Source organism: Lissotriton helveticus, chromosome 1_1 (genome assembly GCF_964261635.1).
Source record: "Lissotriton helveticus chromosome 1_1, aLisHel1.1, whole genome shotgun sequence".
NCBI lineage: Eukaryota > Metazoa > Chordata > Amphibia > Caudata > Salamandridae > Lissotriton > Lissotriton helveticus.
In genome coordinates this window covers 396506769-396524693 of record NC_136057.1, presented here as the reverse complement: position 1 = coordinate 396524693, position 17925 = coordinate 396506769, and positions in this window count along the sequence as shown.

Genomic DNA, 17925 nt, shown 5'->3' with positions numbered 1-17925 from the left:
TTTTTTTCTTTTTTTTTTGGTGCGCGCCCCGGTACGCGTACCGGGGAGCGTACCATTATGCGTACCCTGGAGAAAAAAGAATGACAGAGTTTTTTAAAAATGTTGTTGTTTTTTATAAATTAGAGGTAGTTCTAAAAAGAACTGTTTTTTATTCTTTTTGTTGTTTTAGATTTTTTTTATTGTTTTTTTTATTTTTTTTAACTTTTTTTGGCTTTTCTGAACAGTTTTAGATTTTTTTTGTATTTTTTGTGGGGAGATACAAAAAACAGGGAATTGAAAGCGGCTCAACTGGAGCACAAAAAAATCAGGAAAAATGATGGTTTCCTCGGGCATTTGTGGTTATCCATAGCAACATTGATTAGTGTAATGCTTTGCTGACCATAACTAATTGTTTTGTTACAATATATACAAACAAGTTTGTATCCCCCAAACTTTGTTTGTATATTTGGGACCGTCTCCCTTGCCTCTGGACCCGATGGAGTGGGTTCTTTAGATGTTGAGGATCTGGATGTTGATTGGGGTAGGTTTCTGCAGAGGTCCCTTACCTCTGCTGCAGAATAGTTGTTAGGGTGCAAACGCATCATGTGCCAAATCATAGTATGATTCCCAAAGGAATATTTTTTTGTAGGGTTCCCCCTGGATAGCACAGCACCACATATGAGACAAGTCACCTTCGCAGCGTTGACTTTTTTGAAACCCCTTGGGATTTTGTAAAACTCCCATACGAAGTGCTCTTTTGGTTTGTATGGGGGATTATCTTCAGGCAGGAACTGCCTTGTCTCTTCCTCCTCTTCCTCCTCCTCCTCCTCTTCTTCTTGACCACCAATGTGATCTTCTGGTAGTCTTTTTGATGGTGGTGGTGGTGGTGGTGGGGCAGATGCTCCAGCTGCTGATATGACTGTAGCCATCTCTGTAAGGAAAAAGCAGGTCTTCCTCACTCAAATAACAAAGTGAGAATGAGGAAAAAAGGTGGGGGCTTTCATCATTTAGAAAACAAAACTGTTCTGAACCAATGAAAAGTGTTATTTTCAAGTCACATGATCCGGGCTTTCATAATTTGGAAACCAAAACTGATCTGAACCAATGAAAAGTGTTATTTTCAGATCACATGACCCGACGCGCTTACGCTACGCGCCCCGGTGCGCGCCCATAGTCACGCTCCGGGGCGCGCCCGGCGGCGCTTACGTTGCGCGATCGTATGCGCTCGGGTGCTTCCGGGTACGCTTACGCCATGCGTCATATGACGCATCACGCGGCTATGCGATACGTCACGATGTTGTTTTCGTTCGCGGCAATAGCGCTAATGGGACGCCCACCGGTACGCGCCCCGGGGGGCGCTGTAACATTGCGCTCACCGGTGAGCGCATCGGTACGCGCCCCGGGGGCGCTCCGGGCACAAAAAAAAACCATAAAAAAATAGTATTACATAATTATAAAATATAAAATTCATTATAAAAAATATTACATTTCATACCTATAGAGATTTGCTATTAAAAAACCTATGAAATTCACTGAAAAAACCATAGGTTTCACATCAGTTATAGTTAGGAATTAGCATTTAAAAAACCTATGAAATTCACTGAAAAAACCATAAGTTTGACACCAGTTATAGTTAGCTGGAAATTTTACTCGCATAAAACCAATGAAATTCCAACGTTATAGTTAGTTGGACTCACTATAACTTGCGCGTGCAATGCACTGCTGATGACGTCACATATTACATCAGTCTTGACGTGGTCAGTGACATCACTCATGACATCACTGATGACACCATCCTTGTGACAGAGTGACAGACCTCTTTTCACTGTAATGTAACCCTTGAAAAACATATTCAAAAATAGAAACTAACATTTTCAAAAAAATGGAGATACCCATACCAGTTATAACAACCAATTCAATAATTCCACCATCTATATACATATCCACTCATTGACCAACAGTTCTATATAGTCACTCATACATATACTCACTCATCATATGTAGTGATACACCTATACATCCTATTACACACTGACAGTCATCCAAAAGATACTCTTACACATACTCACACATGCAAATAAACTATTGAACATCCATTTATTTGCATATACAGCTATACACACACAACCACCTTACTTCTAAGGAAACTTACACATACTTACTCTCTTAAACAATCACTTATAGAAACACATACTTATTTAAACAGGAACTCTTACAATCTCTTACTCTCACATATACTCACTTATATACATCAATGTTCACATATATTAGATTAAAACATATGTAGTTACTGATAAAGACACTAGTGAGACAGTCATTCAGTCACTAACACACACATATATACACTCATCCACCCATACAGTCCTGCACATATGCTGTCTTCAAAACACATACAGAGAGTCAGTCACTTGTGCATCTATGTGCAAAGTAATACCCCCACCAAACCATACAAACACTCATACTGATACTAAGAAAAACATCTAATAACCCATATACCTACACATGTAGCTACTCACCAACCCATGCAGCCACTTATACACAAAGTGAAACACTAATCCATATATTTAAATATTTAAACATTACTCACTAATATATGCATTCACTAACATACACTTAATAAGCGAGTTAACCAATCAATTTTTTTTTAAAAACATCCATGTAAACACTTATTTAAACATTTATTCTTCCATCAACTTTTACATATACATATATAACACATATTTATTTTTTAAAAAGACACACATTCACTGGATGGTATCATCAGTGATGTCATGAGTGATGTCACTGACCATGTCATGAGTGATGTAATATGTGACGTCATCAGCAGTGCATTGCACGCGCAAGTTAAAGTGAGTCCAACTAACTATAACGTGGGAATTTTATTGGTTTTATGCGAGTAAAATTTCCAGCTAACTATAATTGGTGTCAAACCTATGGTTTTTTCAGTGAATATATATATATATATATATATATATATATATATTATATATTACCTACTGGCGGTCGCCAGTAGGTATATATAGTTAGGATTTTTTCTCTATGGGATTTTTGAAAATTCTATGTCTAATAACTTTGGCGTTTGTGGACGGAATTGGCTGAAATTTTCAGGAAAATTGCACATTCTGTTTCTGAGCAGCCCCTGAAAATTTTGGGGGGGTTCGTCAAGGGGGGGCCGAGAAAAAAGGGGGGTCCCAAAACGCGTTTTTCCCATGTTAATTTCCATAGGGCGGTTGGCCTCACTTTTAGCCCGAACGGCTGAATGGATTTGCACGAAACTTGGCAAAATTGTAGGGACTGGTAGCCCGATGTGCCTTTTGTAGGTCTCAATATATGTGCTCCAGTGGATTTTGAGAAATTAACGTTTAAAAAAAGATATATATCTGTAACAGCGGACCAGGCAGCGTCCCAGGACGCGTACTTTTCGCGCAACGGAGCTTTGTGAAGCGAAGCTGATTGGTTCTCCGGCGTCTGTCAACATTCCAAACAGTCCGTAGCGGCCGCCATCTTGTCTCTCGGTAGGATCGAGAGACAAGAGGAGGCGAAAGCGAAGGGGCAAATGACCATAAGGGGGAATAGTAGATCCTCGCTGACCCCCTAGGTTTGATGTGGAGGTTTTAAAAGGGCCCCGCGGGGCAAAAAAAAAAAATAATAATAATAATCGAACGGCTGAATGGATTTGCACGAAACTTGGTAAAATATTAGGGACTGGTAGCCCGATGTGCCTTTGCTAGGTCTCAATATATGTGCTCCAGTGGATTTTGAGAAATTAACGTTCAAAAAAAGATATATATCTGTAACAGCGCTCCGCTTCGCGTAACGGAGGTTTGCGAAGCTGATTGGTCATTCTGTCACTGGGCTATAGTTGGGCTACATCTGGCTGATATTTGGGCTACATTTGTTTTTTTGTGTGTCTGGCGGCCATCTTTGGGCTACATTGGGCTACATTGGGCTTCATTGGGCTACATTGGGCTACATTTGGGCTCCAACATATATATAGGCCAATGTAGCCCAATATATATTTTTCAAAGTTAATTTTCGTAAAAACCACTGGAGCATATATCTTGAGACATAGCAAAGGCACATCGGGCTACCAGTCCCTACAATTTTGCCAAGTTTCGTGGAAATCCATTCAGCCGTTCGAGCTAAAAGTGAGTCCAACCGCCCTATGGAAATGAAGGAAATGAATGGGTAATTTGTAATTAGCAAATAGCTAATCGCAAACTAGGAATGGTAAAGAATCGCTATTTATTCCTTAAAGTTCGCTATTTAGGAAATGCAAAAAACTTTGATGATACATATGGCGGTTCATCTCTAACAAGATAAGAAGCATAGGGATACATTTATGATGACTGGCGCATCACCAGGGATGTGTTAGTCATTCTGTGCCGCTGTTCCGTCACCTATGGTGTGCTGCATTTACAATGCGGCGCATCATGGGGCAAAAACAGCACAGATGCGTGATGTATCTGTGCCGTAAAGGTGGCGCATTGCTGGAGTTGTATCGCAAGTGTGATGAAGCTCCAGCAAGGGTCGGGGGTGCCCCTGTCGCAGGGTTTCTGTTCTCACACAGAACTGTGGACAGAGGATTGGAACCTCGGCGAATTAGGGTGTCCCAAAACTCACGTTAGTAATCAAAAACTCCTTAGCAAGCTAGGTACAGTGTCACATTGGATATAACAAACTCTCAATGTTTAGACAATCCAGAATATGAACTTATAGTACCTCAGGATACGTGGAACTCATGAACAGTCGGTCGTTATATATTTCTTAGAAACCAGAACATGGAGTTAAGAAGAACACATGTGTATTTGAAATGTTTATTTACTAATGCCGTCTTCTCAGGCGTAGTACCTTAGATAATACAAGTACACATATTATCAGTAGCAAAATTACCAGCATAGTTACTAGTACATAAAAAGCGAATGGTGACAGTATGTTAACATGCTGTAAATGAATAAGAGTTAGCAACACTTATAAGCAGCCGCGGGCCGTGGAGGGAGTTACGGTGGGGCAGGGAGGCGGGGAGGGGGAGGGGCAGGGTGGAGAATACAAGTACACATATTATCAGTAGCAAAATTACCAGCATAGTTACTAGTACATAAAAAGCGAATGGTGACAGTATGTTAACATGCTGTAAATGAATAAGAGTTAGCAACACTTATAAGCAGCCGCGGGCCGTGGAGGGAGTTACGGTGGGGCAGGGAGGCGGGGAGGGGGAGGGGCAGGGTAGAGAGGGCTCCACCCTGCTTCTCCCCCTCCCCGCCTACCTGCCTCACCGTAACTCCCTCCACGGCCCGCGGCTGCTTATATCTCACCCTCCCTAATACACATATTATATTATTTGCTAAGAAGGTCTCTTTGTGTTGGTTTAGGGCGTGCCCATACTTTAGTGTCTTAGATTTGAAGGAATCACATCAGCATACACCAGCTCTCTCTTCATGTGAACCGCATCAACTGTTGTGTATGTGTGTTCGGCAAAGCAATATAAAACCCGCCTCATGCCCAGAATTGGCAGAAGTTGCACTTATGTTATGAGTATGAAGTCGTGGAGATCAGACCTCATAACAATTCTGTATCGTGTTGTTCTTGAAACTTTAGCACTCGCTGTACAGATATAGTTTAACAAGCAAAGCAGATAGTAGAGCAATAACATATTATTCTCATGTAAACCACGATGAACTACTAGGTGGAAAGCTAAAGCAACAACTAAGTGTCGTGTGCAGAAGTTGCAAAAAAGGAAAAATGGCGTTTAAACCGGTAATGAGCCCATGCTAACTTAACACGGTGTAAAGATATCCAGGACCTAGATGACACCTCCCCATGATCCGGAAACGAACTGAATAAGATAATAGAAGTGCCATCTCATGAGAGCAGATTGCAAGTTTATATGTGGACGGTTCGCAAGGTAAAGCATTAAAAACTAGGAAAATTTAATGCTAAAGAAAAATAAAACAGCCAAGTACTTTATCGAGTCTTAAGCCAATAGGCAAGGTAAATAATAAAAACTTGAAAAATAAGTCAATGAATTGTCAATGAAATGCTAGTACTCAGCATATCAAACATGAAAAAGGTCTATGACATAACTGTGTATGCAAAATAAGCTGCAACAGCCTCCAATAGGAAGTCACCGTCTTCATCCGAAAACAGTTCAGCCATCCAATTTAAAAGCGGAAAAGAACATACGTGCTCTCCCAGCACCGGATCCTCTATCACCATCAGAGGACAGCTCGGTGGGTTTTCAAGAAAGCTCTGTTCCAAGAAAGACTGTGCTGCCGCCAGTAAATTCCAGGGACCAAATAGTCCATGCATCAATGCCAAAGCCATAATCCTTTCGCCAGGACAAACCAACTCGTGAGTAATGATAGGAGTCATCAGCTGATTAAAGTCGACGTCAGGAGAAACCGGTCCGCAGAGACACAAATCAATGGCCCAATCGAAATCACAGGTCAGGCAGTGAAATACAGGCTGGACACAGGTGAAGTAGGAGAATCGAAAAGATAATCCATATGCCGTGCTTAATATCGCCAACGGCATTGTGCCATAATATTCTAGCATGCGATTGCGGAACAGTGTCAGCAGCTGCAGGGTGGGAGGTTGCATAGGAGGGACATCCATATTTAAAAATGTAAAAAAGCACAAGAGCGTCCGCTGGTAATGCAAGTAAAAATGCCAATCCACGAAGCAGAGTGGAGAAAATACAATGAAAGAAAGCAGGGATGACTCCAAAGATTTTCTCAAATGAAGTCACGAGACCACTGGTAACAACTTTAAAAAAGTGCGCCAGGGCCTTTGTGGAGGATGCGTTAAAGATAGTCCGAACCATCTTGCTGAAATTGAAAGGCAAATGTGAATTGAAAAGGGTCTGCACCTCTGTACGGGTGTTCGCTATGTGAAGCACGAAAGTTTCACGGGCCGAACTCAAGGCCACCTCTCTCTGAGACAAAAGAGCTCTTATTCTTGCCATGCCGTTGAAATCTCTCCCAAGGTTGGTATTTGTGGCCAAATTGAAAACTCCCTATGTTCATGTGTGGGAGGAAATAGAACATTTCTGCAGCAAATAACCCGTTCACTTACTGTTACGATAAAAGGAATACTTTTAATTAACTCAGAACAATCTTCATTATTGAGCATCAAATAACTACCATTTTCCAACAACTTGAACGTGGGGATGATAGCAGGAACTGGCGTGCCTTGCAACACGCAAGCCATATTTGGTCGGTGTTTGTTGCATGAACCGTGTAACTGTATGTGCCTACACATTAGTGAATGATCTGGCGTCTCAGTGCATTCCTCTCCATTCAGATAAACTTCTTGATCATCTTTGAAACATCTGTATGTGTATGGAAGCGACCAGACCTCATGAAGAAAAGCACTACCTAAAGGTTCATAACGACCTATTGGTATATATTTCATACAATTTGAAAACTTATATAAAGCAAAAGGCAGCGTTATTAAACCGTGGATAAGGCACGTTGCCAAAAAATCCGCAATCCTCTGCTGATGATGTCACTGAGCATGTCATGAATGATGTAATATGTGACATCATCAGCAGTGGATTACGGGTAATAGTATCTCTAGTTTACTCCCCTATAGCTGTCTTTCTTTTAACATAAGTGTCTGTTTCCTTCCCTTATACTTACTGTTTTTGGTTCGCTTCCGGTTCGCGTACCGGCGAGCGAACTGGGAAGCGAACTAAGAGAAATAGAGGTTGGCACAGTTCCAAATATTGTTATAATAGCTCTGTTGATCAGAGTGATGCTTCTTTCTCCGTAGCAAATGAATCCATCGCAAAATACGCAGATGTGTTTTACTTCACCAAATCTCATTTGTATATTTGGCACCATCTCCCTGCCCTCTGGTCCCGTTACTTCCGGTACAACAGATCTTCTGGCCATAATAGGGAGATTATCTAGGTTGTTCCGAAACTGTGCAGCACTGTAGTTGTTAGGATGCCACCTAGTCATATGGCGATGCATTGTGTAGTTTCCGAAACTGTATTTTTTCTCGGTTCCTCTGGACAGTCTATCTTGACATATAAGGCAAGTTACGTATCTTGCATTTACTTTTTTCTGACCTTTGGGAATTTTAAAAAATTGCCAAATGAAGTTTTCTTTCCGGTGAGACGTCCTGGGCTCCTCAGGCAAAAACTGCCTCTCTTCGTGCTCGTCGTTCTGTTCCTCTTCTTCCTCTTCTTGTTGAATTATAACTTGAGCAGGTGGTCCACTCTTCCTTGGAGGTGGTGGAGGTGGTGGGGAAGCACCAGCTGAAGCTACTAAAGAAGCCATTGCTCAGTGATCACAAAGGGTCTTTCTCTCACAATGATGAAAGTCAGAGTGAGGAAAGAAGGAGGGATTTTCATCATTTGGGAAAAACAAGAGTTCTCAACCAATGAAAAGTGTTCATTTTAGATTATATGACCTAGTCTTACATCATTAGGAAACCAAAAGTGAAATGAACCAATGAAAAGTGTTATTACCAAGTCACATGACCTGCTGTGTTTACGTTAAGCGCTTTGCAGGGCCTCCCGGTTTGCTTCCAGAAACCTGCGCTTTGCGACTCGCTTCGCGTACCAGTTCGCTAACGTAGCACGTCATATGACGTATCACGCGACAACGTGAAACGTCATGCGGACGGGAGGCGTCACGATGTTGTTTTCTAACGCGGCACTTGCGGTAAAGAAACGTTTACCGGCTCGCGGTCTATTTCGCGGCATCAAGGTCAGCTAACGGGAAGCTTCCCGATTCGCGAAGCGGGAACGAAGAAAAAAAAATATATAAAAAAAAAATTATTCATAAACATATAAAATATATTTTTGGATTTAAAGAAGAATACATTTTACAGCTACAGATATTAGCTGTTAAAAAACCAATGAAATTCACTGAAAAAACCATAGGTTATAGACCATATATAGTTAGGAATTAGCATTTACAAAACCTTGAAAATTCACTGAAAAAACCATAGGTTATAGACCATATATAGTTAGGAATTAGCATTTAGAAAACCTTATTTTACTCACACAAAACCATTGAAATTCCATATATAGTTAGTTGCACTAACTATATATCGCGCATCCGCAATCCACTGCTGATGATGTCACATATTACATCATTCATGACATGGTCAGTGACATCACTGATGACATCACTGATGACATCTCAAATGACATCACTGATGACATCTCATTTGACATCAATGACCACATCACTGATGATATCATTCATGTGACAATACAATGCATCTCCTCACATTTTAATATAACCTCTGTTACAACCAGTGTTAAATACAGAGTATAATTTTTGAAACCATTGACACACCAATACTAGTTACTACATACGCACTCACTGATTCCTACGTCTACACACACATTCACTCATTCATCCATACAATCATTCATACATACAATCACTCATCTTTACAACACTATCATATGCACTCATACACCTATACAGACATTTACACTCTGTTGCTCATCCATGGAGTTACTCACACACCTAGTCAGTCATGCAAAGAATCAATCACACCTCCATTTTCTAATCTATACAGTTAAACATAGAGCACCTTACATTTTCAAACATATACTAACACATACTTACTCTCTTATACAATCACTGATACAAGTACACATTGATCTGCACAGAGTCACACACCTCCCAACCAGCCACACACACACACTCAGTCTCCCATACAAATACTTGGCCAACCAATCAATAACCCATATAGCCACTCATATAGCTACTGATCAACACATGCAGCAGCTTGCACAACAACAGACATACTGATGCAAACTTTCACACAGTTTAGTCACTAACCTATGCATTCAGTAGGACGCATTTAATCACTCACTCATACAGTCAACCACGCACCTACTAAAACCTTCATTCAGACACTTATACATCTACTCATTCTTCAATATGTAAAACATATTTTAACTTTACAGAAACATACAGTCACTGGATGTTGTCATCAGTGATGTCATTTGAGATGTCATCAGTGATGTCATCAGTGATGTCACTGACCATGTCATGAATGATGTAATATGTGACATCATCAGCAGTGGATTGCGGATGCGCGATATATAGTTAGTGCAACTAACTATATATGGAATTTCAATGGTTTTGTGTGAGTAAAATAAGGTTTTCTAAATGCTAATTCCTAACTATATATGGTCTATAACCTATGGTTTTTTCAGTGAATATATATATATATATAGATATATATATATATGTATATATATATAATATATATATATCTATCTCTATATATATATAAATATATATATGTATCAATATATATATATATATATTATATATATATATATTCCCACAGCACACTTCTTCAAAGAAGCACTTGCACTTGGAACAAACCAGAGTTTATTTTTCAAAGGCTACGCGTTTTGACAGCGAAGCTGTCTTGATCACACCATTTGCTAGTGATGCAGGAAGTCTATACATAGGTGTAGGCACAAACAATGGACTATTGGATGATAAGTGGTGTTTGCTACCACGACGGCCATTTCTAAATATTATACATATATGTTAAATGTGCATATTCACTGTCATAACTCATGATGTACACAGTAGATTGAAAACAAAATGAAAACCTAAATGAATCAAATTGTAATGCCGGTGGAGCACCCTATGCATACTACATGCAAAAACTCCATGCGCCTTTCTTAGCTAGGAATACGATAACTGTACATACAATTTCATGGCCAATAGTGCCGCTAGGAAAGTAAGCAAATTGTATCAGCTAAGCTTGTCCTTCAAATAGCATGATTATAAAAAATCTATAAAGCATACCGAATCGCATATATATATATATACATTACACTCTCAGTCAGCGCTCGGATTCTCCTCCAAACCACGAACACGGACCACAAAGTATCTTTCTTAATGATTTATTGGGATGCCAACATAACACGTTTCAACTCGCAAAGAACCTTGATCACATGACATTGTTGCAGTGATTTTTTTCTTTTTTAAAGTGACATGGTGCTTACCTGTGCAGAAGTAAAATCCAGTATGGCAAGGGAAGAAATACTTAAATTGTACTTTTACATTGTACAAGCATAGTTGTTTGGTTAAAATCCATCACAAATTTTCTTGTTGCTTATTATCAGTATACATCAAACATTTACATTAGGTGAATACAGATAAATGTATAAATAAATACATAAATGTATAAATAATCTATTTTCCGTATTGTCGCTAAAAGCTGTTTAAAATCATGTTTACCCTATAAAATATATATATATTTCTCATATTTTAGTTATTGGCATCAAGATAATAATCTGTTAAATACATTAATCAAAATATTGATGTAAAAAATTAGGCAATGTGTAAAATATTTATGTACCATGATATTGATGGTTGGTCAAATTTACCTTCCTCATTGTAGTACCAGTTTGAAAGTGCTATTAGTGCTAGTGAATTTAAGTGCTAAGTGCTGTGCTAGTAATTGACAACGGAAAACGAGAAATTATCTCTCTTATGATACAATCTGCATATTGATTGTGTCTACTCATATCGACAGGTCATACTATATTGTTGGTATGTATTTCGATGGCTTTTGGGTTAACTAACCATCAGCGCTGCCATAAATCTTGGTTTAAATATCATGAGATCCCTATTTCAGTATTTCTCGTTACATAGATATCATAAGTTGCATGAATGTAACCTCATAGTTCTGAGTGATATTTTTGGGCTTGAAAAAGTGAGGTATAGTAGTAGCATCTATTTTATGTCTGCAATGGAAACAACACATATGTATAAATATTAAATAATAAGCATATAAAAACATAAATGTATTTGTGGTTACCAGTGGTAGTTGTTACATATGTATTCCTAGAGGCAGGTGTGTAGATCCTCAGTAATGTTGAGCCCCCCTGGATGTTTTGAATCCATTTCCAAAATATTCCTGGTTTCTAACTTGTGTAACTTTGCTTCCCTGTTGCCCCCTCTCCTGCTTGAAGGAACCGAATCTATAAGGATGTATTTTAATTCCTGAAAGTGTCTGGCAACTGAGTATGTATTGTCTTGGTTGTTAATAGCTCTGATATGTTGCAATGCTCGCTTGTGGGCTTGGAGTTTCGTGCTCCCTAAGTACTGTAAGCCACAAGGACAAACCAGGACGTAAATTACATATTCAGTTTTGTAAGTTAGAAGTTTCTTGATCTTGTATTTTTGGGGCTAAAATGGGTTGTGTAAGTTGTTCTATTGATCCCCTGTTTACAGGCTTTGCATATATTGCATTAAAAAAAACATATGTGTTTTTAGCCAGCTGCAGCTTTCAATTACCTCTGGGCTTGTTTTAACCAGTTTGTCTCGCATCGAGGGTGCCCTGTTATAGGTAATCGAGACATTCTTGGGCAAAGTGGTTCAGATTACTGGGTCATCTAGTATCAGTGGCCAATTGCATGTGATGATATTGCGTATTTCCTTATCTTGTTTACGGAATTCCTTGATTATCCTAAACTCTTGTTGTTCGGTTATCTTAGAGGTGTCACAATGTTCTTGCTCCTTTGTTGCTTTTTTGTATTTATCTTCAATCAACTCTAGTCTATTTGGAATCAAGGATTTTGCTAAGGCCCTCTCTCGGAACCTGGCTTTGCTTTCTTCTTGTGCATGTTTGAGAGTTATTGGATCACTGTTAACTCTTCTAAGTCTTAGCATTTCCCCAGTAGGGATGCTGTTTATCCAGTGTCTCGGGTGGGCTCTGCTGGCATGTAGGGTTGTGTTGATTGCTGTCCTTTTTCCAGTAAAGCTTAGTTTCTATCTTATTGTTTTGAATGTACACCTGCATGTCTACGAATTTGACTGTATCTGCGCTTATTGTAGCCGTAAAGTGTAAATTCAATGTGTTGTCATTAATTGAATTTAGGAACTCTTGCGCTTCTTGATGTGTGCCTTTCCATACTACAAAGAGGTCGTCGATATAACAAAGCCATACCATGATGATGTTTCGCATGTAGTCTGTATGTTTGACTTTAAGCACCAGCACCTCCCACCAGCCCATGTGTAAGCATGCATAGCTGGGGGATAAGCTGGCACCCATGACTACACCTCTAGTCTGTTTAAATAGCATGTTGTTGAACATAAAGACATTGTTGTCAAGGCAGTATGCAACCATTTAAATTAGCATTTGGCTATGCTGTGTTAAATGCTTCTATCTTTTAGACAAATAATATTTTAATGCATTTAAGCCGTCACTATGCTTAATACTACTATATAGGGATGTATCATTAAGCGCAATTATGTAGATGTTGCTTTAAATAGTGTTGATATAATGGGTTCTCTGGACATGGTAGTTTCTAGGATACCCACCGTTGGTTGTTCTGACATGTTTTCTTGTGTGCCAGGTATATGGCCCTCTGACCATAGTTCCTGTAGATCAATAGTAGTGGCATATCATTATCTAATGTGGTGGTGGAACTTTGATGTTCTTGCCTTTCCTCTTGTATTTTGCCAATCAGAGTTGATTCCTTGTTTTGAAGCATGTGGTATTTTCTAAGTTTCAACTTTCTAATACACCGATAGATACCCGTTCTGCTTTTCGCATAATTAAAATTGCTTTCGGGAAAATAAGAAAGTCCCAGACTTAATATTTGTTCCTCTGCCTTGGTTAGATTTATTTTAGCCAGGTTAATGATGGTTTGATTGTTGTCAGCTGTTCTGTTAGCTTCTAGCGTTGTTTCCATCTTCCTGTTGCTTGCCTTCTGGGTCTTGTAGTGTTGCCACTTTGCCTTCCTCCTCTGCCTCCGTTTGTAGTTTCTGTTGCTACTGCTTTGGCCTGTTGGCTTCTGGGGCGGAGTATTGATCTCCGGTCCATGCATCTATATATATGTGACTTAATACAAAAATATATGCATATATATGTATGTATATATGCAAAAAAGAAGGAGAGAACTCTGGGTAGTTCTCAGTTTAGGTGGAAAGCAGCTCCGGTTAGAGCACTCGCAACACCAGCAACACTCTAGATCTGCTCACCTCAAATGTCTGCTTTTCTATCAAAGTCTTTAAGCATGGGATTAGCACAGTGCCATCCATGCCGAAATAGAAAAGGACAAAGTATTTTGCCGTTTCTATAGCAAAGTCTTTAAGCATAGGAATAGCACAATTCTGTCCTTGCCGAGCTGTAAAATGACAAAAGCCATTTATCACTCCAGGCACAGTATTACAGCTTTGAATTAGTAAAATACCAACTCAAGCCAACATGAAATGAGTAAAAGCAACCCCTGACACAGTGTTTCGCTCTAATTAGAGCTCTTCAGAGAGGTATAGCTTTGTCCAGACACAAGGGAGCACCCAGTATAAGTAAAAACAAAACAGGCATAGAGTGATGCATATATTATGCAAAAAAGAAGGAGATCTAGAGTGTCGCTGGTGTTGAGAGTGCTCTAACAGGAGCTGCTTTCCACCTAAACTGAGAGCTACCCAGAGTTCTCTCCTTTTTTTTGCATACTTTATGTGTCACTCTATGCCTATATATATATATATATGTTGTTGTATATATAGATATATACGTGTATTTAGAAATAGAAATAGAAAACTTCATTCATGCTTTACTCTTGATGCATACATGAAAATAAACCTTTTCCTTTCGATTACCTAAAGTCAGTCAAATGTAATTCCTTGCACTACGACCAAACTGTGGCTTCATTGTCACAGGAGATATATATACTTTGAATAACTTTGAAACTAAAGGCTTGCCTGCTTACAGTTTAGCTGGTAATGTTGAGTTTTCAACTTCAGAGATAGCTGGCCCATTTCTTGACCTGACGCACAGACGTTTTCAGGCTTTAAGTCAGCTCTGAGGACTCAACAGGTTAAGGGGCCTGGCTTAATATTTCTCCTCTCTTAAATGCTGTATTTTCTGTGTTATGCAATTGCCAAATAGGGTTTTATAAGATTTCTTCCTCAGAGCCACCAGAGCGTGTCTGTCTGAATCCTTCAACCCTCCACTATTCCACTATGAGTCCCAGGATAACAGCCCTGTAAACAAAGGGTCTTACATACTCAACACTCCATTGAAATAAACATACGCAACAGGCCTGCTGGTGTTGTTGGAGGCCCACACACAAAAATGGCGACTACGCATCATAAACATGCTTTATTCAGCGAAGACTAAAACAGGTTCAGGCACCACATAAAGAAGGTAAGGGAAGTTTGACCGCCTAAATTGTTTGCCGACCTAGATACTTGCTCAGAACATTCATTAAAAGCATACATGATTATCAGATCATCAAAGGACCACCCAGTTTTCCTTCAAGGGATGTAATATTCCTCAGTAAATCCCAGCTCACCGGCAGAGGCAGTTTCCCTAGGGTCCAAATTACCATTCACTCCTTTAGGTCAGGTGCTGCAAAAACAGCAGCACAGCATGGCATGTCCAAAGAAGGAATTATGAAGAGGGCAGGTGGATTCATATGCTTACAAAAGCTATGTGAATATTGCGTTAGTATAATCTCCATAACCATCATTTTACTGCATTGAGGAAAAGATAGTATTACCCCGAATGCATGCAGACCAAGCCCGTCTAGAGGCAAATGATCATGGACAAGATGATGGGTAACAAGCTCAGCCTAGGATCTGTAGGGAAAGAGTTATACAAAGAGGACCGAGGACCTTGACTGTCAGTTGATCCCAAAAACTGACTAGGATGATTAATTGGAAGGTTTTTACTGGATCATGATGAAATCTCATCAAGTTTATGAAGAAGCTTAACCACATCACTTAGTGCTGGAGGAGCTGCACTGCCAGACCTTCTAGGTGCAGTATCATCTTTGTTGTAATACAACGTCTATTAGCTGAGGTGTATATTCTATAGAGGGTTTATTTACATTGATATACAAGGTGTCTGTAGTAAGCTGAGACGGTCACCAAGTTGCTTAAAGATGAGTTTATTCAGAGAGCACAACAACAGAGATCCCAACGCAAGCTGGCCAAGCACAAACTGCCTCTCCTAGGATTCTAAGATGAGTCAGAGCCATCTGCCTTCTAGAATAGGTGACATAAGAACAGAACATAGAAAACAGAGTACAAGTAATATACAACACATCTTCTCTCATTGAAGGAAAAGAAACAAAAGCTACAATAAAACAAAAGAACATGTCAAATTAATTAAAACAAAAGAACATGTCAAGTTAATCACAGCAATAATCAGTCAAGTATAAAGGTGGTCTACGATACCTTGGAGACCTGGAATTAACCTGGGAAGGTACAGTACAGGAAGAATCAGAAGTGACATTGGTCATACTACTGCAAGATTGAGAATCAGCAGCATCACCTCCACCATCACTTCTCCTATGAACAAGAAAAGAATAAGGAGTAGTAGATTCGTCTGAAGAAGTAAATATGTAACCACTGTTGCCTCCATTGTAATCAAACAGTCTTTCCCCTGAATTTGAATCACAAGACAATGCTCCTCCTCCCCTCTGATACAAGGCTTCTCTCCTCATGTTCCATTTCTCACCGTTTGTAAGAACAACATAGTGAGGAAACACTTCCCTAACAACATAAGGACCTCTAAATTTGGATAAACCACCAGAAAATCTCCCAGGTTTCACCTTAAAATAGTCTCCTTTGGAAATGTTAGAAGTACTAGTTTCTCCAACCAACATTAGCCTTCAACTGATCACAATTAAAAAACAAATTCTTAAACCAAGATGGAGTTAATTTAGTGCTGGGAACCCTTCCTCTCATAATTTCAAAAGGTGACCTGTTCTGGATACCATGAGTAGTGGTACGGTAAGCATGAACCATATCTTGTACAAAATCATTTGCCAAACAGCCTTTTGAAAGGGCCAATTGAATTGTGTCTTTCACTAGTCTGTTAATTCGCTCGCATGAACCGTTTCCCTGTGAGTTAAAGAGAGAAGTTCTGTGATGTGATATACCACAATTACTCAAGAAAGAACGCATATTTTGAGACACTAATTGCGTTCCATTGTCAGTAATAATAGTACATGGAAAACCTTCCTGTTGAAATAAGGACTTTAAATGTTTTATGGTGGTCTCTGTAGTGATGTCCTTTAGGAACTCAACAGTCAACCATTTGCTAAAACAATCAATAGTGACTACTGCAAAGCATTGAGAAACGGGTAACTCCTCCATTGGCCCAATAAAATCAAAACAGATAGTGTGCCAAGAAATATAAGGAGAATCGAATTTACCCACAGTTGAACCCACAGCGACTTTCAGCCTCTTCTCCCCTTCTTTGCAAGTTGAACAATTCTCAACCCATGAGGACACTTGTGAATCAATACCAGGCCACCAAAAATTGGCCCTAAGTCTTTGTTGTGTCAAGGTATGACCAAGATGAAGATGTCCCTCATGAGCAATGGATATAAGTTTAGGTCTTAATTCAGTGGGAGGAATTAACATCTCGCCCCGCATCAACACACTGTCATCACAAATAGAGAGATCATCAATAACTTTTAAAAATGGGCGAACAGTGACATGTACACAGCTTTCACGCCTTGAGCCTAGTTTAATCAATTGAATGACCTCCTGCAACACATTGTCATTAGCCATGGCATTGACCCAATCTTCATGTGAGAAAGAACTCTCACTTATGTAAAGAATGTCATCAATCCAAGCAATATTCACATCAATACTCTCTAAACAAAAATCATCACCACTTTCAGCATAACCACCTATGGAAAGTCTAGAAAGACAATCCGCTTGGAAGTTCCTCCAACCTTGTATGTGCGAAATCTCAAAATGATAGTCTTGAAGCTCAGAGGCCAGTCTTGCTAACCTGGGTGAACCACAAGTAGCACCACCAGGTGAAAGAATTCTTATTAATGGTTTGTGATCAGTCTTCAGATTGAACGTAGTTCCCCAAAGATAAGTGCGGAAGTGATGCGCCCCCCAAGCTGTCGCCAATGCTTCCTTCTCAATAACAGAATAATTCTGTTCAAAAGAAGAAAGCATCCGCGAAGCAAAG